The sequence below is a fragment of the Petaurus breviceps genome, unplaced genomic scaffold, assembly GCF_028583685.1.
Source record: "Petaurus breviceps papuanus isolate PSGF00001 unplaced genomic scaffold, PetGlider_PUasm1.0 90784, whole genome shotgun sequence".
In the NCBI taxonomy this organism is placed as follows: domain Eukaryota; kingdom Metazoa; phylum Chordata; class Mammalia; order Diprotodontia; family Petauridae; genus Petaurus; species Petaurus breviceps.
This window is the reverse complement of record NW_027187345.1, coordinates 3274905-3298855: the sequence shown is the minus strand read 5'-3', so window position 1 is coordinate 3298855 and position 23951 is coordinate 3274905. Positions and strand designations below refer to the sequence as shown.

At 39.4% G+C, this 23951-nt stretch overlaps 1 protein-coding gene across 2 annotated transcripts in view; it reads right to left on the bottom strand.

The window, feature by feature from the left end:
• IPCEF1 (interaction protein for cytohesin exchange factors 1) overlaps positions 1-22653 on the bottom strand; it is a 223400-nt gene extending 200747 nt beyond the window's left edge. The window contains exon 1 of one of the 2 annotated variants that reach the window (XM_069069630.1): positions 22577-22653. The gene's annotated coding sequence lies outside the window, so the exon portion shown is untranslated. Of the gene's footprint in view, positions 1-21928; positions 22093-22576 lie in introns of those variants that run through there. The other variant, XM_069069629.1, reaches the window with a different exon arrangement.
• Between the last annotated feature and the right edge of the window lie 1298 nt (positions 22654-23951).

Genomic DNA, 23951 nt, shown 5'->3' with positions numbered 1-23951 from the left:
CACTACATAGTTTATCCTCATTTAATCCATACAAGAGCTCAACAAAAGGGACTGATGTTCCCACTTCATAGAGGAGAAAATTGAGGCTCAGGACAGTTGGATGACTTTCAAATCTTTAGGAATATAAAGACAAAAATGAAATAATCTCTTCACTCCAAGAATTGTACTTCTTTAGCTTGAATTTAAACTTTGAAGTCTTACAGTGCCATTATAAGGTGGGTATTACAGTTGTTGAAGTATCATGATTTTACAGACTGAGGCTCGGGGAGATTATGAACCACTTTGCTATGGTCATTTAGGAAATACAAGAAGCAATATTGAAACCTAAGTTTTCCTGACTTCTAAGCTGCCTTCTTTTCTTAGGTGAAGATCATAGACTTGTAGAATGAATGAATGAATGAGTGGGTGAATGAATGAATTGTTCAAATCTCCAACTGGATGTCAAGCAGACATCTTAAACTTAACAAGGCCAAAACTAAACTCATTATCTTCCCCCCCACCACAAGCCTCACCTCTGTCTCTTCCCTATTAAATCAAGGGGCTCCACCACCATTGGAATAAATCAGGCTAGACCCTAGGTGTCATCCTTTCCCTCATCCACTATGTCCATTTGGTTTCCAAGTCCTGTTGATTTTGCCTTTATAACATATCTCAAATATGCCAACTTTTCTCCTTCAGTGTTACCAACCACTCTGCGGCAGACCCTCATCACCTCAAACCTAGACTATTCAAAAAGCAATGGTAGGTCTCCCTACCTCCAGTCTCTACACTCCAGTGTACCCTCTGATCAGCAGTCAAATTGATCTTCCTAAAGTGTATGCCTGACAATGTCCCTCCCTCCCTCTCTCTCACACACACATACACACACACACACACACACACACACACACACACATATCCCAGTTAATAAATCCACTCAGTGGTTCCCTATCCCCTCAGTTACAAAATCCTTTGACATTCAAAGCCCTTTACAACCTGGCCCCCTCCCCTCTTTTCAGGCTTCTATATTTTATACCCCTCCCCAAATGCATCCTATAATCTAGTGACACTGGTCTCCTTACAGTTTCTCAAACAAGACACTCCATCACCCCCCTCCAGGGAAGCCGTAAGATAGAAATGATAAGGGAAAACATTTCAGGCATGGGCACAGCTAATAAAGTGCAAGAGTTAGGAGGAGTGTCGTGTGTGAAGAAGAACAAGGAGACCAGAGTCACTGGACCTTAAGAGGATGTTGGGAGTAAGGTATAAGAAGACTGGAAAGGAAGGAATAGGCCAGGTTATAAAGGGCTCGAGTCTACTGAGTAAGGGCATGACGTGTCAGACCTGTTCTTTAGAAAGATCACTGATAAAATATTTTAAAAACAAGATGGCATCATCTGATTATAGGACAGTAGGAATAATTCAGAAACCAAGTGCTACATTAGTTGAGAGGACAAAGAAGATAAAAAGGGACTTAATGAAGAGAATAAAATTTGAACTGAGTATAGAATAGCATTTGGACAGGTAAGCATAGGTGGGAAAGAGACACAAAGTAAAGTGGAGAGCTACCACAGATGAACAGTACTAATACATGTATGAATTTATTGGAAATATGTAAATGACAATAAATATCATTAGAGCACTAAGGAAGCAATGGTGAAGCATTTACATCATGGGTAGGTTAGTTCAGGGCAGCTAGGGGGCACAGTGGATAGTGTACCTTGAGTCAGGAAGACTCATCTTCATGAGTTTAAATCTGACCTCAGACTCTTACTAGCTATGGGATTCCGGACAAGTCATTTCACACTGTTTGCCTCAGTTTCCTCAACTGTAAAGTGAGCTGGAGGAGGAAATGGCAACCCAGTCCAGGATCTTTATCAAGAAAACCCCAAATAAGGTCACAAAGAGTCAGATATGACTGAAATAACTGAACAATGGTTAGTTCATTTAGTAAGTAGGAGCAAGGGTAATTATGTAGTTGTATGCAGACTGAACAGTATCTTGGGCTTCATTTTCAGACAGTGGGGTAAAGTTAAAGCATTTTTCAATTTCCTCAGATTGAACCTCCCAGAGAAGAAGAAATAAATGGAAACTATCCAAGGGTTACCTCCCAACATTCCACTAGCCTCTTAGACTTTCCTTTTTTTTTTCCTTCCAAATTTTTTTCAAAATTTCAAAAATAAAAAGTATCTTTATTCAGACATATGGGTCACTTCTCATCCTCATCCCTACCCCCACTGAAGTTATCTGATTGCTTTCCTTGGATCTAGGAATGTCTTTGAAGATGCAGATGAGCTTTTCTTCAGTTCTCCAGGTAAATGTGTGGTCATCAAGTGTAAAGCTTCTCACTATCAATTCATATAAGTGGGTTGGGTCTCACAGACCCTCACATCCAGTAACCAAGAAAAAGAGAGTGCTAAGGAGTAGGAATACATGTGAGATCATTCATCTAGGAACACAGAAAAGACCTAAGACCTTTACTAACAACAAAACTTTGCTTTTAAATATCTTCAACTAGTAAGATACTGGTAAGAATGTTGAACAAAGTTTGGCATAGAGGAATGAACACTGGAAATCAGAATTGACTCTCCACTAACTTAGCTGTGGGTGGCCAAAAGCAAGTCATTTAAATCTCTTTTGATCTCTAATATTCTCAGGCATCTCTTGAGGAGGCTGCATTAGATGAGGGATTCTTAAGCTAGACATTCTTATCCTAGAAGATTTCAAGAAGTCTAAGAACTTGGAGGAGAAAAAAATTTACATCTTTATTGTCACTAATCTCTAACTAAAATTTAGCACTTCTTTCAGTTACAAATATAGATAGAAACATTGTGCTGAGAAGGGATCTACAGGCTTCACCTGACTGGAAAAGGTTCATCACACACACACACACACACACACACACACACACACACACACACACACACACACACACGGCATCCTTTCATTTCACACAATCGTAGCTGTTACAGATACATTTTTTAAAAATCAGGTTAAGAATTATAAAAAGACTAATAAAGTGTTAAGTTACCTAAAATGCCATTTAGTCCTCATTTGGGCAGGTAGGTAGTACAGGGGATAAAGTACCAGTCCTAGAGTCAGGAAGATTTGAGTTAGTTAGATAGATGATCTCTAAGGTCTATATTAGTTCTGAAATATCACAGTTCTGTTGTAGAGACCCCTAAGTTCTTTTGGTTTTCAATCCCCTAAAGCAGGACCTCAGATGCCATTGTAAGATATTTATTTTGGTGTGGAAAGCTCAAGCTAACATTATAGATAACAGCCTAGCCACAGCCTTTCATTTACTGGCATATACTATGTAACACATCTATGCCGGTGGACATAATAGACTCTAGTGCCAAGTTCCAAAGGCACTCCTTAGTGGGAACATCACCATTTCAGACACAGTCTATGATTCCATGCAAGTATCTCTTAAGATTGGGCAGCCAGTCTAGAGTATACAGGCAGCATTCCAGACCAAGTATAGATAGCTATTCTAGACAGAATTTCTGAATGAGGCAAGTGGTCCACCCCTGTTAAAATCACTGGGCTCCCACCCACCCCCTTTGATTCACTTACCCATGTTATGAGACAGATGCAGTCTTTTTTCTTTCTTGCTCCTGTACTGACTTCTTAGTTCAAAATAGCTAGAGTTTGTGTTCCAGTCGAGGGGACTGATTTGTACACAAGCCTGGAATGTTAGTCAGTGCTCAAGAAATGAAACACAACAGGACTCCAATTCCTTACTGAACCTTCAGAGTACACATTCTCTCTTTAACTTCCCATTACCTACATAAAAGCTGGTCTAGTTGATTAATCAAGTCGAAAATCGGACTGCAGAAAGCCTTGGCAGTTTGAATTGTACAGAGAAAACCAGCTCTAGCCAGAAAAGAATTATAGAGGACTAAGAAGAGAGAAACCCAGGCCCCTTCACCAAACTCACGGTAATTGGCTCTCATCAAGGGAAAAACAAGTCATGTGTTCCTTCAAGTCATTATAAAGGGATTTAAATGTGTAGGCCTGAGAGGGAATTTAAAAGGTCATCTAATTTATCAATAGAAAAGCATTTATTAAACACCTACATCTAACTTGTCAAAAGAAAACCAAGCATTTATTAAACACCTATTAACCAATCACTGTGCTAGGCTCTAGGGACTCAATATAAAAAAATGAAACAGTCCCTTCCCCCAAAAAACCTTACATGTTAGTGTTAATAATATTGTTTGCCTGAGTTTTCTAATCTGTAAAATAAGGTTAACAATAATAACTACCTCCCAGGATCATTGTGAGAATCAGATGAGATAATCATAGTGTCTAGCATTGTGACTGGATCACAAGTGCTATGCAAATGTTAGCAATTGTTATTACATGTGGAAACTGATATCTGCCCTGAGTAAATATAGAGTTACGGAGCTAGCCAATAGTAGATCTAGAACTCAGGCCTCTTGACTCACAATTCTATATTCATTCTGTTGTATCACACAGATTCTCATCCAATTACAGAATTCTTCCATAAGTAACACCTTACTATAGTTGTTATTCAGTCATTTTTCAGTCATGTCTGACTCTTTGTGACCCCATTTGGGGTTTTCTTGGCAGAGATACTGAAGTTGTTTGCCATCTCCTCCAGTTCATTTTACAGATGAGGAAACTGAGGCAAACAGGGTTAAGTGACTTGCCCAGGGTCACACAACTAAGGTCAGATTTGAACTCATGAACCTGAATCTTCCTGACTCCAGGCCCAGGGCTCTATCCACTGTGCCACCTAGCTACCCTATTGCCCTGTTGTTATAATAATTAATTCATTTAAAATCTACAGTTACTATAATGACCCCCCCCTCAAAAGTCAGCCTGGCTCATTCCTCTGCAGCTGTAGGTTGTTTAGACAAAAATAAAAAAATTATGACTTCAACACATTTGTTCCACACCCATACACAAGATTTAAGAAATTCCTAACTTTTTAAGCAGAGGTTGGCTCTCTGCCTAACCTTACATCTATATCTATCTCTATTTAACCCCAGGTTCTTCTGTGGCTGGGGTAAAGTCCAGATTACTAGAAACATTTGGTCAACAAGACAGATAATTTTATAATGTCAGTTAGCACTGGGAGGGAAATTGGGAACAAAGCAGACCTTTTCTCAGTCCTTCCTTTAGTCTCTGAGTAGATGGATACACTAGTAATAGTCAGCCTAGGTCTTCTGCTCCAAGATGCACAATGACTAATGGCCCTCTTCAATATCTCCTTTCTCTGCCATAGTTCGGTTCTACCTTCATTTTCTCCTTTTTACTGGTTGCCCCAGGGCTGCTGGTTCTCAGCTCAGCTTTATGTGACTCCGCTCCTTCCTCTCTACTTCCAGGCATGTAATTTGTTTCTGAGACAACCCCTTCCTTTCATAAAAAGTCCTTGAAGCATGACCAAGTCTCTCAGAAATGACTGATTGATTCAAGGAAGTGTATAGGCTTTGTTCACATCAGTTCTGGTTGATTGATTCAATTAAGAATCTTCTTTTAAGTGGGGTGGGATAATCAATGGATCCTTCCCCACCTTTCCACCAAGTTTTCTCATGCTAGTTAGGGAGGTGGTTCTGCTGAACCACAATGAAATAAGCACAATGGTGTGGGATTTGGGGAGTATAGATTTAGAACTGGAAGGGGCCTTGGAGTTCAACCTCACTGTAATTATACAGACTAGGAATTAAAGCTAGGACTTCCCAAAAGTCAAACAGCTGACAATTGTCTAAAGCAAGCTTTGGATTCAGGTCTTGCTGACTCCAAGCACTGCACTCCACATATCATAACACTTACATGTTCTATCCATGTGAACATGTTGATATTTGGAAAGATAGAGAGTTACAGTGGAAAGAACATTGAATTTTATATCAGAAATCCTAGCTTCGGGTCCTAATTCCATCTCTTACTAGATGACTGTGTCCTTAGGAGACTTCCTCCAGGACTTAGTTTCTTCATCTATAAAATGGGCCTAAGGTTACCTGTCCTGCCTACCTCATAGGATTGTTATGAGGTGTAATGGGAATGCAAATTTGGAAGATCTTCCCTGCCCCTAGGCTAAAATGCACCTGAAGCCTGGGGAGGGAGGCTTGTTTTTCAGTAGATACTTCTTGATTGGCCAGTGAGTCAATAAGGTTGTTACATTCTCTGAGCCAAGAGAAGGCTATATAAGCCCTGAGTGTAGCTTTGTTTTGGGACTCACTTTGAGAAGTGTTCTGTGATTTGATCTGAAGTCTGGGAAGCCGTTGTTGAGAGTCCCCCGGCTTTGAAAAACCCAGATGTGGAAACCCAGATGTTGACTGGGTATGGATGTAATGGTTGGACAGTTTGGAAATCTGTCTACTTGATCTGTTTCTGTCTTGATAATTCTGCCTGTATGCTTTGAAGTTCGGGATGCTGACCTCTTTCCCCTGAACAAGGTAAACGATATATGTCTGACTGATTAAAGTAAACTTGTTAACCCATTTTGAGTTGCTTTCCTTTAACAAAGCAGATCCAAGAACCTGTGTGAGCAGCCACCCTGGAGACACTGGGGTGCTTGCTGCTACATGAGGCTCAGATGGGTTAATGTAAATGAAAATATTTTGTAATAACATTGTAATAGTTATTTGACGGTATGGATGTTTTTTTTCTTTTCTCGTGAAAAGTACTCATCCTCCAGCCTAAACTGAGGTCATTAAGATTGGCTGTTGACAACTACAGTCTAAAATTGTCTGCCAGGGGCAGCTAGGTGGCACAGTGAATAGAGATACCAGCCCAAGAGTCAGGAGGACCTGAGCTCAAATTTGGCCTCAGACACTTAACACAAAAACTAGCCGTGTGACTTTGGGCAAGTCACAACCCCAATGGTCCTCCAAAAAGCAAAAAAATAAAAATAAATAAAAATAAAATTGTCAGCCAAACATGTAGGCAAGAGATTAACAAATTAAATTTCATCCTCTGGGGTTTCTTTATGGAGCTTTGTTTTTTTAATATGTAGCTCTGAATATGTCCTTTCAAATTAAATACACATTTGCTTAGTGCCTACTGCATGCAAAGTACTCTGCTAGGTTTAGATAAGAACTACCCTTCCTCACCTCCCCAGGTTACATTCTTTTCAATTCTATTCATTCACATCAACAAACTTAAGGGTCTATTATGTGTAAGGCATTTTTGATACAAATACAGAAATTAAAAAAACAATAAAGAGTTTACATGTATATGAATATACAAATCAAATAAATTGATAGAACAATGAAAGTAGGAAAAGATAATTACTTTCCTAAGTAATTCTACCTCCTTTGGCAGTCTGTTAAAGCCTATGGACCCCCTCTCAAAATAATGTTTTTAAGTGCATAAAATATACCAGATTATAAAGGGAACCAATTATATTGAGATATAGTTATAAAAATATATTTTAAGTGGGAAAAACTATATAATTTCTTAAAAGTGGATTCGATAAAAAAAACACCTAGGTCTTCTTTAATCTAAATATTTTCACATTTCATCTTTTTTAACAAGGTAACATTTGCTTTCAAAGAACATTAATAAAGACACATTAAACAAGTCTAACACATACCTCACAATCCTGAGAGATTTGCAGTTTTCCTTATCAAATCAAATATACAAATCCCAAATGACACATTCAAAACATGTTATTTTTTAAATTAAGGCACAGATCCCTTATACTCCAGGTTGAGAATCCCTGCATTAGATCAAGGCTTCTTAAACTTGTTTCCACTGACAACCCCTTTTTGCATTTCAGCAGTGTTTGTTGGCAGTACATGGCATGCAGTGCAAAGTATACATGTTTTGTGTTCAAAACCAGGGCTGCAGTGAAATTGTGCAATGCAACATTGACAAATGCTGCCAGAAACACCTCAAATTCATTACATTTGATTTTTAATTAATTTTTGGTCATTGCAAGTTCTGTTGCCAAATTTTTCTTGACCCCAGATGGGGTCACAACCCATAGTTTAAGAAGTACTGGATTAGATGATCCCTATAGTGGAATGATATAGAATATTGGACCTACCCCCAATCAGGAAGAATTGAGTTCAAATCCTACCTCAGATACATCCTAGCTGTGTAACCCTGGGCAAGTCACTTAACCTCTGTTGGCCTCATTTTTTTCATCTGTAAAATGGGGTTAGTACCTACTTCCCAAGGTTGTTGTCATGATCATGACCCTAAAGTTCTAATCACCTATGATTAACATTAATAGCTTGCTTTAATATAAAACATAATGCCTAACAACCTTGTGAGATAGACAGGACAGGATATTGTTACCTCCATTTTATAGAAGAGGAAACTAATGACTTAGCCAAGGTCCTACAACAAATAAAGGAAGAAGAAAGGACTTGAACCCAGCAGCCGAGTCTTCTGCCTTCAGCATCAATGTTCTTCCATACTATACTGCCTGGTCTTCTGAAAGTAGTTGATTTCACAAATGTTTATAAATTAATAAGTTGGTACCCCTTCTCCAAATTTAGGGACTAGTTTGCAACCCTCTTATGAATATTTCCTTCCCTTCATTGTGTTTAGGAGAAACTGTCATATTTAACTATTAACTACTGTGGAAGAGATCTCTAAAAGCTGTTTAAACCCCTAAATAAGCTAAGTGCTGAACAAGTGAAATAGGGGGAGGGGATGGAGAAGTATCAAGATTCTAATTTGTGCCCCCAACAAAGTAAATGCAAACTTGGACTGTGATATTTTCCTATTTTTGTTACTTTTCTGAGGAATAATCACAATAGTATGCATTAGTGTAATTGAAAACCATTGTGCCACTCATTTAGGAGAATCTAATGTTGTGGGGGAGGCCAGAATGACTGAAATAAAGGCCATTTGTGCTAGGTAGTTAAGCAGCTACACAGAAATCACGTATTCCTTAAAAACAGCAACTTGAGTCCAAATGAAAATGCCAAAAGGATGAGAGTTGGTGCAACCATGAGGATATTTCATCTTTTAGCATTGCTTAGATTGGATCCTTTGTTGAGCTCTCTGGACTGACATGTCATCCCATTGCATCATTTTCCAATTCTGAGTGCCTGAACTTTTCCTCGGCCATACGGTTTTGGAGAAAGAGCATCCTTCCAGATGAAGACTGGAGTGCCTATATCTGGCAAATGCCCTCACTCGCATAGTAATTCCAGCTAAACCCTTCATGAAAAGATGTCTTTTTAACAGACTTCACAATGAGCTTTTTTCCCCCATTTCCTAAATGTGTTCCATTGTTTTGTGTTGCATTTTATTTCCATCCTATGATGAAATGACTCTTTACTATTGAAGGCTCAGTGCCACAGGTTAGTCACTGAAGTGATTCATATTGGATTTGCTCCCTAAAAGTTTTTGCCAGTGATGTAGATGGATTTCTTCATTATGAGACCACTTAAGGGGATTGCTCTGCACTAGATACCACTTCAGAGCTAAGTTTCTTGCCAGAAAAGGTCCACTAGATCCAAGTAAGTCCTCAAATGGGATGAAAACAGAGGGTGAGAAAGAGGAAGGCACATGGTAAATTGGAATGAGCACTGGATTTGGAGCCAAGCAACCCAAGCAGAAATTTAATATATGCCATTTAACCTCTCGAGATTTGTCTCAGCTTTCTCACCTTGATGGACTAGATAACTCGTAAAATGACTTCCAATTCTAAATCTATGGTCCAGTTGAGAAAAGAAGGCCATGAAGGTTATGTTTAATGATTATCGAATTATGGGATCTTAGAATTGGAAGTTAGGAATCATCTAGTCTAATCTTTCATAATTTCAAGAGGATTATGAATTCCCATAAACATTTCTGTCAGTCATTTGCTTTTACTTAAAGGTACTCCTCTCTAGAAACAGAATTTTTGTGACTTTACAAGGCAATTCATTCCATTTTCAAACCATCATATTTCTTTTCATTCTGCCCTACACAGTAGGTGTTAAATGCACTATTAATACACTGATGTGCAAAGATGCAAAAGAGTGAATAAAAAAAAAGGATGCTGTTTAGTAACTCCCGCAAAAAGGAGCTGTGTAAAAGAGATCTCACTCTCTGTGGCTACCAATGGCAAAACTGGAGTGACAGATGCAAGCCACAGGGAGGCAGATTCCAAGAGGAGGAACTTCTTAAAAATTAGAACAGGGACTCTTAACCTGGGATCCATGGATAGACTTGATGGGGTCTGGGAACTTGTAGGGGGGAAAATAAGCCTATATCTTTATTTTCATCAACTTTTAACTGAAATAAAACATTTCCATAAATTATTTTAAAATCTGATTCTGAGTAACCACCAGATTGCTGACGGGGTCCATGATGCCAAAAAAAAAAAAAAAAGTTTCATGGGGCGGCTAGGTGACACAGTGAGCACCGACCCTGGAGTCAGGAGGACCTGAGTTCAAATCTGACCTCAGACACTTAAATACTAGCTGTGTGACCTTGGGCAAGTCACTTAACCCCAATTGCTCTCCAAAAAAAAAAGTTTCAGAACCCTTGAATTAGAGCATCCCAAAATTGAATCAGCTCTCTTATAAAGCAGTGGACCACCTATTAATGGGCATATTTAAGGAGAAACTCAGAAACCACTTCCTGAGGCACCTCATCAGCATGTATCCCACTATGGGGTGCCATGAATAACAATGAAGTAGGAGTGTGGAGACGTTTGTATTTGAGACCTAGCTCCTCCACTAACTGGCAGTGTGACCTTGGACAAATCACTTAAACCTCTTATGAAGATCAAATGGGATAATTATATGACTTTGTAAACTTTGAAGTGATATATAAATGCTACCATCATGATCCTATCTTCATCTATGATCCTATAAGGACTCTTCCAGGTCTAATTATATGAGAGCTCACAGGTCAATCCCAAAGTAAGTACTTCCAGTTGATTTACAATCCAAAAAAAAATAGAATCACAAATAATGGCAGGTTCTTAAAATAGCAAGGGTAGCTATAAAGGAGGGAGGGAAGGAGGAAGAGGAAAAAGGAAGGACAAGAGGAGGGAAGGAAGGAAATAGGCATTTATTAAGTACCTTCTATGTGCCAGAAACTGTGCTGAATGCTTTACTAATATTATCTCATTTCACCCTGGGAGATAGGGAGATATTATCCTCATTTTACACTTGAGAAGACAGAGGTAAGACATTAAGTTTTGAACATTAAGTTTCATAATTCTATGGAGTCTTCCTGACTCCAGACCCAACCCTCTATCCACTAAACCAGCTAGCTGCCACTAGATAGGCAAGAGTTCTTGGAGGAGATTGTAATGGATTCTAAACTTAATAGGAACCAGCAAGATCTTAGGCTGCATTAAGAGAGGTGTAATTTTGAAAGCAAGGGAGGTGATAGTCATCTTGTACTCAACTGTGGTCAAATTGTCCATACGGTATTGTATTGTGTTTAGGCGCAATACTATATTTCTTAGCATAATATTTTAGGAGGGAAATGCATAATCACGAACTTGTCCAAAAGAGGACAAGCAAGATGGTAAGGGGACCTAAAAATGTTCCATGACAACCACGTGAAAGAATTAAAATGTTTTACCTACAGAAGAGAGGATTTAAGGAACACATAATACCTGACTTCAAACATTTGAAATGATGTCATCTAGAACAGGGATTAGGCTCATTCTTCTTGGTCCCAGAGGCAAAAACAGATTTTAGTTCAAAGTAAGGATAACATCCTTAAAATCACAACTGTCCAAAAAGTGAAATAATCCACCCTGGAGGAAGCGGCAAGGGAAGAAATTCAAATAGAGCACAGATGATCACTTGCCAGAGATGTTAAAGAGGAAATTCCTGATCAGATATGGATTGGATCAAATAAAGTAAAAAGTCTATTCTAATTATGAGACTTTTTTTTAAAGCAATTGGGGGTAACTTGCTCAAGGTTACATGGCCAGTTATTTCCGGGTGTGGTGCTAAGTATCTGAGCCCAGATGTGATCCCCAGGTCATCCCGACACTGGAGCCAGTGCTCTTACTCGCTGAGCCACCTGGACACCCCTAATTATGAGACTTTTTCATGATTTTGTGATTCTTATCCCTCATAGCCAATAAATTACCAATGCTTGTCAATGCTACCTCTACAACATCTTTCACACCTGTCCTGTTCTCTCTACTCATATGGACACCACCCTTGTTCAGACCCACTTAACTTCTCATCTGAAATGTCACAATAGTCTCCTAATTGGTCTTCATGCTTCCAGTTTCTCACTTCTTCAATCTCCTCTTCCTAAAGCACAGAACCGGCAATTAAGTCACTCCTCCACTTGAAAAGCTTTAGTGACTCTCTTGCCTCTGAGATAAAATATAAATAATTATATATGTACATATATAATTAGATCCTTTCTAATCTGCTCCAGACTCTCTTTCTAGATTTATTCCACATTATTCACCCTCCTTCATTCTAGGTTCCATTCAAACTGACCTTCTTGTAGTTGAATTAAATTGAATTGCCTAAGGTCTCACAATACTGAAGTCCTTTCATTCCAATTCCAAGAAACTTTACAGGGGACCACTGGTAGCAAACATGGGGTTCCTTAAGTAGGATAGCTTCAGAAATATTGGAAGGACTCCCTCCACTCAATACTTTCCTACCAGTTTGTTGATATGTGAAATTATACAATTATTATCTAACATTAAAAGATTTATGAAGCATTTTATGTAAAAAAGATGCTTTTCTTTGAACTGAGCTTTTATCTTTTGCTAAAATGCAAATTTCCCTGGAAAATATTACACTTTACTGAAAATGAATTTCAGATCCTTTTCCCCCAGCTTAGTTTTGCTGAAGGAAGATAGAAAGATTAGGGCACTATGCTTTTGATGGTGGAAAGATGGTGCTACTAAGGAAGGAAAGAGGAAGCTGAGGGTACAGAGGTCGAAAGTAGAGACTGAAGGCACAAAGGTTTAAAGGTGCAGCTGAAGGTATGTTTACTTTGCAAAGGTATCTAAAACCAGCCCTGAAAGCCTTTTAAAGTAAATGGTAAATAGAAAAAAAAATTCACTCTGGTAGCTCTGTGGAGGACAGATCAATGAGGAGAACACTATTCAGACAGTCCAGACACCTGGTGAAAATGGCCTACAGTACAATGACGGTTAATTGAAGAGATACCAACACAGAGAAAAATGTTCCTCAGAGTTGAATGCAATGCATGAACCATTCATTTTTATGATTCTGTGAATAATTTTTTGCAAAATGTGGAACTTGGACTGGCTTTGACAGAAGTAGAGGGAGGCTTCTAGAGAATACTAGCAAGGTGAAATAATGTGTTAGCTTCATTAAGTGAAGAGTCCTTAACCAAGGATCAATGAACTTAGCACACAGACATACAGATCAGATAGATAGATAGATAGATAGATAGATAGATAGATAGACAGACAGACAGACAGATAGCTGAATCTCAATAGAATTGGTTCCTTTGTAATCCTAGGTATTTTTTGTTATGCATTTAAAAACATTCTGAGAAAGGATCCATAGGTTGCATTGCCAAAGGGATCCATGAAACAAGAGATTTAGAACACAGGTGTTAGATAATAGGATTTATTTTAAAGCAAATGGTAGCTTTTAATCTAGTTTCAATAAATGGCTTCCACCATTATAGAAAGCTTTCAAAGTCAGCTTCTAGTCTATTTACGAACTGTTCTAATGTCTATGATAAATGTCACTGTAATATCAGGAAGTCAGGCAGATATTTTGTTCTTATTTCTTTTTCTATTCTAGACATTATACTATACTCTACTGTACAAATTATAGTAGAAAGGACGGCTACTTCCAGTATTTTAGCAAATTTTTATGGAGTGACTACTTTATGCATTATGCCCTTCAGCAAATTTATGTATATTATATGTATGGGCTCTGCCTTCAAGGTATTTGCAATTTAATAAGGATCTAAAACATGCACAAAAATAGCTAATGGAATTTGGGAATCCCCCTGATCAGGAGGATCCTGGACCACTTCTGATGAGACATTTGGGCTCTGGATCAAAGCTGAAAGACTTGGCACTTTGTGATAACACACCTATCCCTTGTTCTCCCAATTACAAAAGGAGGAGAGGGGATGGATGCATGAAGAAAGGCTTCATCATTGGTAATCTTCCAATCCTCTTCTTCTCTCCAGAACATTCGGTATGTAACATTTTCTCTGGGACTTTCCATCATCAGCAGAGAAGCGTTCCTCTTATCTCCCTATCCCAATACTTACACACAGCAGATAAGATTATTTGCTGCCTGTTATATAAGGCTAAGCCTAGGTCACAGGTCCTTAGATGCCTCTTTGCATTTCTTTCCCTAAGCATAGGTGATCAAACAGCAATCCTGAGAAGACTATTTCTTCCCTAGGAAGCAACCTTATAAGTCCAAGAAGTCAGGAGATTCTGAGTCCCTCTGTTGGTGCCTGCTACACTGTGGGAAGTGTCCCTTTCAGCTACTACAATGATTCTCCTAAGAAAAGGTGGCCACAGACGGGAGAATGAACTCAAGGTTTGACCTGGCTTACCAGAAAATGTAGACCTTAAAAGAATTGTTCAGAGGTAAAAGTGAAATGCCTCTTCAAAGATGTCACAAAATGGCCCATGTCTTTAGTACCAACCTCTTAAGAGACTATAGATTATACATTATTACATTGAGTTTTAAGTCTTGTCATGTGCTCTTGTGAATCAATTGTGTTTTAATTAGAACCTAGAATCAGGAACACTCATCTTCCCAAATTCAAATCCAGCCTCTAGACACTTTCTAGCTGTATGACTTTGGGCAAGTCATTTAACCATTTGCCTCAGTTTCCTCATCTGTAAAATGATCTGGAGAAAGTCTAACACATAGAAAGCACTTAATAGATGCTTGTTTATTGTGTAAATTGAGTTCTTTTATGTGAATAAATAGCTATAAATAATAAATAAATAAATAGTAGAACTCCCAATCCACAATGTACACTGAGTACATTTCTACACTGTTTTAGGGCGACTCTAGATAGGAGCCAAATCTAAGTTTTAAGTGATTTTTCCCCCAGGCTTTAAGGTAGAGACATAGACATCTAGACCAATAAGAAGGAACCTAACCCTTCTCTTTAGAGGAAACCTCCACCCATTCTGTATATAAGCCCCTTGTTATTCCTTCATTCTTAAAGAGGACCATGATATCAGGAAGGTGATGCCACCTAGTTGCAAGTGAACTGGATTTAAGTGAGGCGGGGCTGTGCAAAGTCACAGGCCTCACTTTCTCCTCCTGAGTTATCTGGGTCCAGTGACCAGATATAGATCATGATGACTGGAGATGGCCCCAGATGCAGTAGAAGATCTTGGCCTTTATAAGCTAAGGTCCTTCCCAGGTATCAGTTTGTCGAGGCAACTTGAATTCAGTGACTAAGGCTAGGTAAGAAATGAGCTGAAGAATGGTCTCTTTTACCTAGAGCTACAGGCTTCTTAAAGGAAGAGGGTAAATCTCCCTTCTCCACCTCCGCCCCCCCGCCCCCACCTCGGGCCCTGACCTGTTGTTACATTAAGACAGCATTTATAAGAATCAAATGAGAGACACAATGTGTACTTTTAGGAATTCAAAGGAAGAAGCAACTACTAGGCAGGGTGAAAGGAAAATTTCATGATGGAAGTGATATTTGAGCATTCTCAAATGGGACAAACATGAAACCTTAAAGCATTATGTGTCTACTATTACTATTATTAAAATAATGCTATTATTAAAGCTATTGTTACTATTATCTTTTGCACCTACTATTTTCATGGTATAGAGAACTCCCAGTGAGGAAATTCCTTTTGCCCGTGGAAATTGACAACCATTCTGCAACAATCTACTTTGCCTAAGGCACTGAGAGGTTAGGGGACTTGTCCAGTGTCATATAGTATGGTATCTGAGACACCTAGGTGGCACAATGTAGAGAGCTCTGGGCCTGGAGTCAGGAAGACCTGAGTTCAAATCCAGCCGCAGACATTTACTAGCTTTGTGACCCTGGGCAAGTCACTTATCCCTGTTTGCTTCAGTTTTCTTAACTGTAACTATAACTACGTCCCAAAGTTGTTGTGAAGATCAAATGACATAATATTTGCAAAGCACTTAGGACATAGTGCCTGGCACATAGTAGGTGCCATATAAATGCTTATTGCCTTTTTTTCGCAGGACATGAATCAAGATCTTCATTCTGAGACTGACCCTTTATCCACTACTAAGCTGCCTCTCATCATCATCATCATCATCATCACTGTTGTTGTTATTATCCTCGTCCAGTAGAAGTGGACATACATCAGTTCTCAAAATGTAGTTCTCTGAACTCCTGAGGAATCCATATCCCTTTCAGAGGGTCTGTGAGGTCAAAATTATTTTCATAGTTCTACTGAGACATAATTTGCCTATTAAAATATTCCTCCTTTTTCCAACTATATATCTGTCTGAGACCAGATTGTCTTTAAATACTACAACCAAAGAATGTGTCACAAGGAATTAAATGCCGAGGCATATATGACAATGCAGCTGTCTTTGATTAAGCCAGACATTAAAGAAATTTGCAAAATATGTTAAACACCACTTTTTCTAAATAACTTATTTTTGCTTTGAAAAATATGGCCATTTTTCATTTTAAAATGTCATGTTAAAATTTAATGAGTTCATTGTTATGTTTAAGTTTAATTAGTTTTAATTTCTAAGACCCTAAATATTGGTAGATAAAATCAAATAAACATTAATTTATAGAAGTATAAAAGCGTCCTAAGACCAAAGCCTTTGAGGACCACCATACTGAAGGAAGAGAATCACAGCAATCTTGATTTCTCATTCTAAGTGAAACCAGAAGGAAATGGAAGGTGGAGCAGATAATCCAAAGATGGTTGATAAAGGAGTCATTGGGTTCTTTCATAACCTGGGACCATTCTACCCTTTTAGCATTCATATACTTTGCTCTTTCTCCCAACCTCCAACTTTTCCCTACCCCACATATTCTGTGACCCAGTGACACTGACCTCCTTCTTGTTCCTCAGACAAAAATACTCCATCTCCCAACTCTGGGCATTTTCACTGGTTGTCCCTTATACCTTGAACTCTCTCACTCTTCATCTCTACCTCCTGGTCCCCTCATTTCCTTAAAGTTGATGGTAGGTGGCCCAGTGGATAGAACACTGGACCTAGAATCAGGAACACTCATCTTCCCAAATTCAAATCCAGCCTCTAGACACTTTCTAGCTGTATGACTTTGGGCAAGTCATTTAACCATTTGTCTCAGTTTCCTCATCTGTAAAATGATCTGGAGAAAGTCTAACACATAGAAAGCACTTAATAAATGCTTGTTGACTTAACTTGGTGGGGTTGTTTTCTAACATGCATCCAAAGACAACAAAAAACATTTGATGGAACACTTGATCATCTCATATTGCGGTATTCTTGATCTCTTTGTCAAGAGGAGAAATATGGCAGCCAAGAGAAACACTAGTTTAGAATACAAATTTGTTTGTAAATCTATGGGAGGAGGATGGTAGAAGATTAAATTGCTTCACAATATGATGAAAATCAGTGAAGGAAAAAACTTTATGAAAAGTAGGTGAAGAACTCAGAAAGATTATCATGGGAGTATTCAACTATGAAACTAGAAGGAATTGACCCTAAAGAAAACAAATATAGGCAGAGCAGTCAAACTAGACAAAGTATAAAAAGAGGATATTTATCCTGGAAGGGATATAACTGCGTGGATAAGCAACCAAGTCTCATAATATACAAACCCTTGCAAAAAATCTCAAACCCTAAGAGGCATAGTACAGTCCTGGGCTTAGAGTCAGGATGGCCTGAATTCAAATCCAAGTAAGTGTCTACCTCAGACATGAACAGTGGCAACTCACCTCATACGCAATTTCCTAATCTCTAAAATGGGGGATAATTATAGCACCTATCTCAGAGTTGTTGTAAAAGGTCAAAGGAGATAGCACTTACCAACAACCTCAAAGTGCCATAAAGTGCTAGCTATTTTGTTAGATGATGATGATAGTGGTTATAAGAAGGGCGACAGAGAAGCTATCAGGAACTAGTAATCTATATCTAGGTAGGTAGGTAGGTAGGTAGGTAGGTAGGTAGGTAGGTAGGTAGGTAGATCAGACAGACAGACAGATAGATGATAGATAGATAGATAGATAGATAGATAGATAGATAGATAGATAGATAGATAGATAGAAATCTAATAAGTCTGATTTTCCTTCTCTACCAAATGTTTATGAAATTCATCTCCAGAACACCAGTTCTGTCTTTAAGTCTTGGTAGGCAAGTCCAGGGATTCGATATTATGTCCTCCACCAGTGAGAGTCACTGAATCATAGGATTTAGATTCAGAAAGGATTCTTAAAGATCATCTAGTCCAGAAGCTGGGAACCTATGGCCTTCTAGGTCTTTGGGTGCGGCCTTTTGCCCGAGTCCAAGTTTTATAGGACAAATCCTTTTATTAAGAGGATTTGTTCTGTGAAGTTTGGACTCAATCAGAGGGCCGCACTTGAAGACATAGAGGGCTACATGTGGCCTCAAGACCAGAGGTTCCCTACCCCTGATAGTCTAACCCTTTCACCTCACAGCAAAGGAAGCTGACCCCTATAAAGGTGATGTGATTTACCCACACAATTATTAAATTACAGACCTGGGATGAAAAGGCAGGCCCTGTGACTCCAAAGTCACTGCTCTATCAACCACCCACTGTCTCTGATACACTAAGTGTACTCATCTAGGGTTTGAACCTAAGGCTTCTCTCAGTAGGATTCCTTCCTCTTTTTTACCATGTTGCCAGCCCTAAAGAAACCACCTATGTTGTCTTACAAAATCAAAATTTAAGGTTGCAATATAGTAGTTAGATTATTGTTGTTGTTCAGTCATTTCAGTCATGTTTGACTCCTTGTGACCCTATTTGAGGCTTTCTTGACAATTATACTGGAGTGGTTCACCATTTCCTTCCCCAGCTCATTTTACAGATGAGGAAACTGAGGCAGAGTGAAGTGACTTGCCCAGGGTCACGCAGCTGGCAAGTATTAGAGAATAGAAAATAGACTAACTCAGAGGTCTAGGTTCAAGTCTTGCAACTGACATCCACTTGGAATATGATGAACCACAGGACTAAAATTCTAGACAAGAAAACAAGTCATATCACAACAAACTCCAGTCTTTAGGGACATCAAAGTCATCTGGTTTAAACAACACTGACTGTCCTTTCTGCTTTGCCTGCTCTAGGAGCTATGATTAATCAGTCACCTCTTGAGTGACTCCTTTTCCTTCTCCCAACCACGTCCTATGATGATCCTACTCCACACTACCACTGTCCCCTGACACCAGGGAAAGATCACTGTAGATCAGGGAGATAAGGCAAGAGCCACCTTACTGCCTTCCTTTACTGTTTGTGAGCTCTGATGGCAGTATTACCCCAGTAGTTTTCTTCAATATCAAAAGGGGAAAAAGCCAAGTAAATTCAGGTCCCATTCTAGAGCGTGCTGTTCTCTGATAAGTTGAACAAGAACATGCCCTTGGCTCCAAAATGGGTGCAAAAGCAGAAGTGAGCTTTACAAACAAGGGCCAGGAGGAGTCAAAAGGAAAGCAGACCCAGGCAACGGAGTCATGAAGTAATTGCTTATCTCTTCTTGCTTCAACAAACTGCTGCAGAAGACTTCCTATTTCTCCTCTGCACAATGGGTGCTTGCTTCATGCAGTGGATGCCTGAAATACTTGAAACATGCAACTCCTGCAGAGAAGGCAAGCTTTAGTTCCTGTCCTTTAACAGGACGCAAAGACTGGGAAAGAAGGAAAGAGAAAAAGCTAAAATCCTCAACTCCAACTCTTTCCTTCCTCACTTGAGTTGGAAAGGAACAATTTAATTTTCAAATCTTACTCTGTGTACTATACCTAGGACAGTGCTTATAAGTGATAAGCTCTCAGCAAGTAATAAATATGTGCATGACATTTGGTGAGTCACTCTCTCTGAGCCTGTTTCCTCATCTATAAAAGCAAGGGGATTGAACTAGACGATGTATCTGTCGGGTTCCTTCTAGACCCAAAGTTATGCAATTCTCTGGTATCGTAGAAATAACTAAATTGGGAATCACAATATCTGAGTTTAAGTCCTGTTTTTTTTTTTCATTTAACTAACCCTGTGGACTTGGGGAAAGTCAATCAATTTTTCTGAGATTCGGTTTCAATATCCATAAAATAAAAATACTAGATTGTATCAGAGGGCTGGCTATTGGAATGACCCAATGAGCTCTTCACTGCAAGTTCCCTTCTAACATGAAAAATGCTATGCAAATACGAGGCATTCAAGTCAATTCAACCCAACAAACATTTATTAAGCAGTTGCTACATTTCATTTAAAAAATGTATTGTGCACAAGGGATACTAGGTAATTTTTTTTAAGTGAAACAACCTAGCATGACAAGTCCCTCAGGAGTTTATAATCTAACAAGGTCAACAGACCTATCCATAAAAGGGTATGATATAGAAGAATATGGTTAAGGTAAAGAAGCAGTCTAGGATGTTCTAGAAAATTTAAGAAGACTTCCCAGAGGAAATAGTTTTGTGAAGGAAGAGAACAGTATGGTATAGAGAGATGAGCACAGAATTTGGAGTGAGGTGGCTTGAATTTGAAATTCCAACTCTACTACTTACTATTCATGTGACCTCAGGAAAGCCACTTGACCCCTGGGGTCTCAAGGTTCTCATCTATAAAATGGAAAAGTATTAGTTGCTCTTAAAGGTACCTTACAGATCAAATCCTATAATTCCAGCATGTGGAGATGGGGAAAGAGAGTGCTACAAGAATGAGGAAAGGTAGAAGCAGGTAAAGTCAAGATAGGATGGGGAAAGATGATCAATATTCCAACTTGCCTGAAACAGAGTTCTTAAAGGATCAGGCAATTAGGCCCTAAAGGTAGGTTGGAGCCAGATCTATAGCCAACAGGGGAGTCACTGAAAATTTTGAGCAGGACAGTGATGTGATCAGACTTACGTTCTAGAAAGATTATTTTGGCATAAATGTGAAGTGTGCAAGAGAAAGAGGAGTGGGGATGGTAGGAAGACCAATTAGGAGGCTCTTCGAATGGTACAGAAAGACACAACCAGGGTCTGAACTAGGAGTGAAAAGGAAATAGATTCCAGAGACACCTCAGAGGTATCATTGAGAGGACTAGACAACTACGGAGACATGAGGGGGAGGGGAGAGAGGAAAGGAAGAATCAAAGATAGCTGTAAAGTTGAAAACTTGGGTGATTGGGAAGTGGTAGTGTCCTCAGCACAGGAAGGGAAGTGGCTAATTAATAATTATTATAAATACTATTACGGTCAAATATGTTCATGTGAAGGGTCACAACTAATGCTCACTCTATTAATTAAATGTCCACACAGAGACAAGCAAAAGAAGGGCTCCCCAAGCCCCAGGATGAAAGCCCACCAAACAAGCAGCATCTTGCCTGTGCTTGGCTCTTCTTTCAATCCCTACTATAGTTCTTCAGAGTGTTGATTTTGCTTGTCAGTTGTAGGCATCAGGGTAGGGAGGGGAATTTTAACTGCAAGGGGGAGGGGGATGGAGAACAAATCAGGCACAAAGAACACACACTCCCTCAGACAGGGATGCTACTGCAAGACTTCCCCCAAATGAACTTTACAGAACACACACAAAAGCAGCATTGTGCTGGTCTGAATCAGCCCCATAGTGGATGATTCAAACAGCTATCAATACTCCATCCATTTAAGAGCAGGAGAGAGACACCCTGAGTACACAGCACTGCCCTTTCAAGGTACTGCCTGCAGACAAGCCCCCAATTTAAGGACACCTTCAATACCACCCTTTTATCTTAGCAAGTTTACAAAGAGCTCAGCTGAAGTGCTTTCTCAAGACTCACACTTTAGAAGACACCCCACTGAAATCAAGACTACACCTGGGCTGCCCCCAGCTTTGCAACCCTAACATATACATCCAGCAATTATTTCCCACACACAGACCAAGGAGTCATGTTACTTACATGGAGTAAAAGGGGGAGAAATCCAAGAGCTGACACAGGTATCCCCAAACTCAGAAAACTCATAACATAGAGGGTAACAGCTGAGGTTTTCATTCCATTCAAGCACACACTACTGGGAGGGCTAAGTCAACAACAGGGTTCCCTTCTCAAGCAAACCAGAGAATGGAGTTCATTTGAAAGAAGAGGAAGTCTCACTGTACTTCCCTAAATTCATTGTTCTTCCTTCTGATGGTTACTAAACCCTTCTCTGATTCCAATACCCCAGGCATAGCTATTCTGGGAAGGCAAGTCCTATCTGTCTCATTCCATTTATTCTAAACACTGCCCGGTGTATTCATTTCCAGGACACATGTACAAAACATTGGGCTGTTCTGGTTTCCTGTTTTGGAGGCAAAGGCTCTCTATTTACAGACATGTAGGGAGAACTCCTCTGCCCAACTCCCCTACTTCCATCATATCCAAGTGTCCATTTTCAGTAAGCTACCCCTCCCAGGTTCAGATTATTTCATTCATTTCCCTCCTTTGCCCCCATTTCTCAATCATTCATAATGGGTTACTAAATAATATAACTACAGACAGATAAACAAACAAATGGATGGATTCTAGACTAAAATAATCCTTTTTCTGCCTATCTTTAGCAACACTCACCAAGACATCTTCCAACTATAGTTCATTTCTTTCACCCACAAGGGCAGGCAAAATGACAAGTGGCAAGTTAAAAATGGACAAATCCTTCCCTCTAACCATCCCTGCAAGGGCTCTCTCATTTCATTTGAGCCCTGACCTCTTAGCATTCCCATCTGGGTTCACTGGTTTGCACCTTCTTAGGGAAAAAAAACAAAACAAAACAAAACACCATCTCGTGTTTCTTCTCAATGGTTTCAAATTTTAAAAATTAAGCCAAACAACAGTTAAGACTAGAGCTCTACTTGGAGGGGTAACTACACTTTATTCAATTCTCTTTACAATCTACACCTGCCAAACAAATTGCTAACAATAGTGAAGACTCTTCAAATGGCTTAATTAGAAACATAAAGGTATTGGGAACAAGTCTGAGTCATTCACTCAGAATTTAATCTACCCCAGTTCTTACCATTCTTTACTAGGCCAACATGAAAACCCCAACCAGCCCTCTCTTCTCTGCTCTCCCTTCAAACAACTATGGCCAACAAGGTGGAAAATGACAAATGTGCTTTCAGGAAGAAGAAATCAGGGGTCTTCACATCTGCAAGTTATATGAAGGTTTCTGAGTTGCCTCAAACAGCACTTCATGTGAAAAGATCTCCATGTCATCATAACATTCATCACAAGAATGGTCACAACTGTGAGCCATGGTCTCCCAAACCTGAGCTTTTTCCCAGAAAGCTCCATGCTCTCTGGTCCCTCCAATGGCTGTGTGACTATGGTTATGCAGGCAATTCTCCACATCTGCAACATCCACCAATCTCAAAAGGCCTAAAAGCAGATATATATTTCTTTCTCATTAGGAGGTTTGCTTAGACTAGCCAGGGGTGGGGAACCTGCAGCCTCAAGAACACATGTGGCCTTCTGGGTTCTTGGGTGCAGCCTTTTGATTGAGTTAGCTCTGGCTCAAAGGGAGGCAGAATAGAAATCTCTAGTCTCTCCTCTACCTACCCTTCTCCAAGGGACACTTGATTTCCTGCCAAGAGGAGAAATAGGCAGTTGAGGTCAAAAGGCTGACCATTCTGCTCTCTTCAAAGAAAAAAGGTACCAGGCTAGAATTATATCTACCTGCTCTTTTAAATAGTATTAGTATATGGTAGGGCTTCTTAAACTTTTTCCACTCATGACCGCTTCTTACATTTTGGCAACCTTTGTTGGCATTGTGTGGTCTGAGAACATGTGCAGAGCAAAGTGCTCAGAACCAAGGCTGTAGTGAAGTTGCTTGCTCCAACATGGGCAAGCACTGCCAGAAACACCTTGAATTCATTATATGTTTGATTTTTAATTAATTTTTGGTTGTTGAGTGTTCAGAAACCTTTACTATTGCCAAATTTTTCTC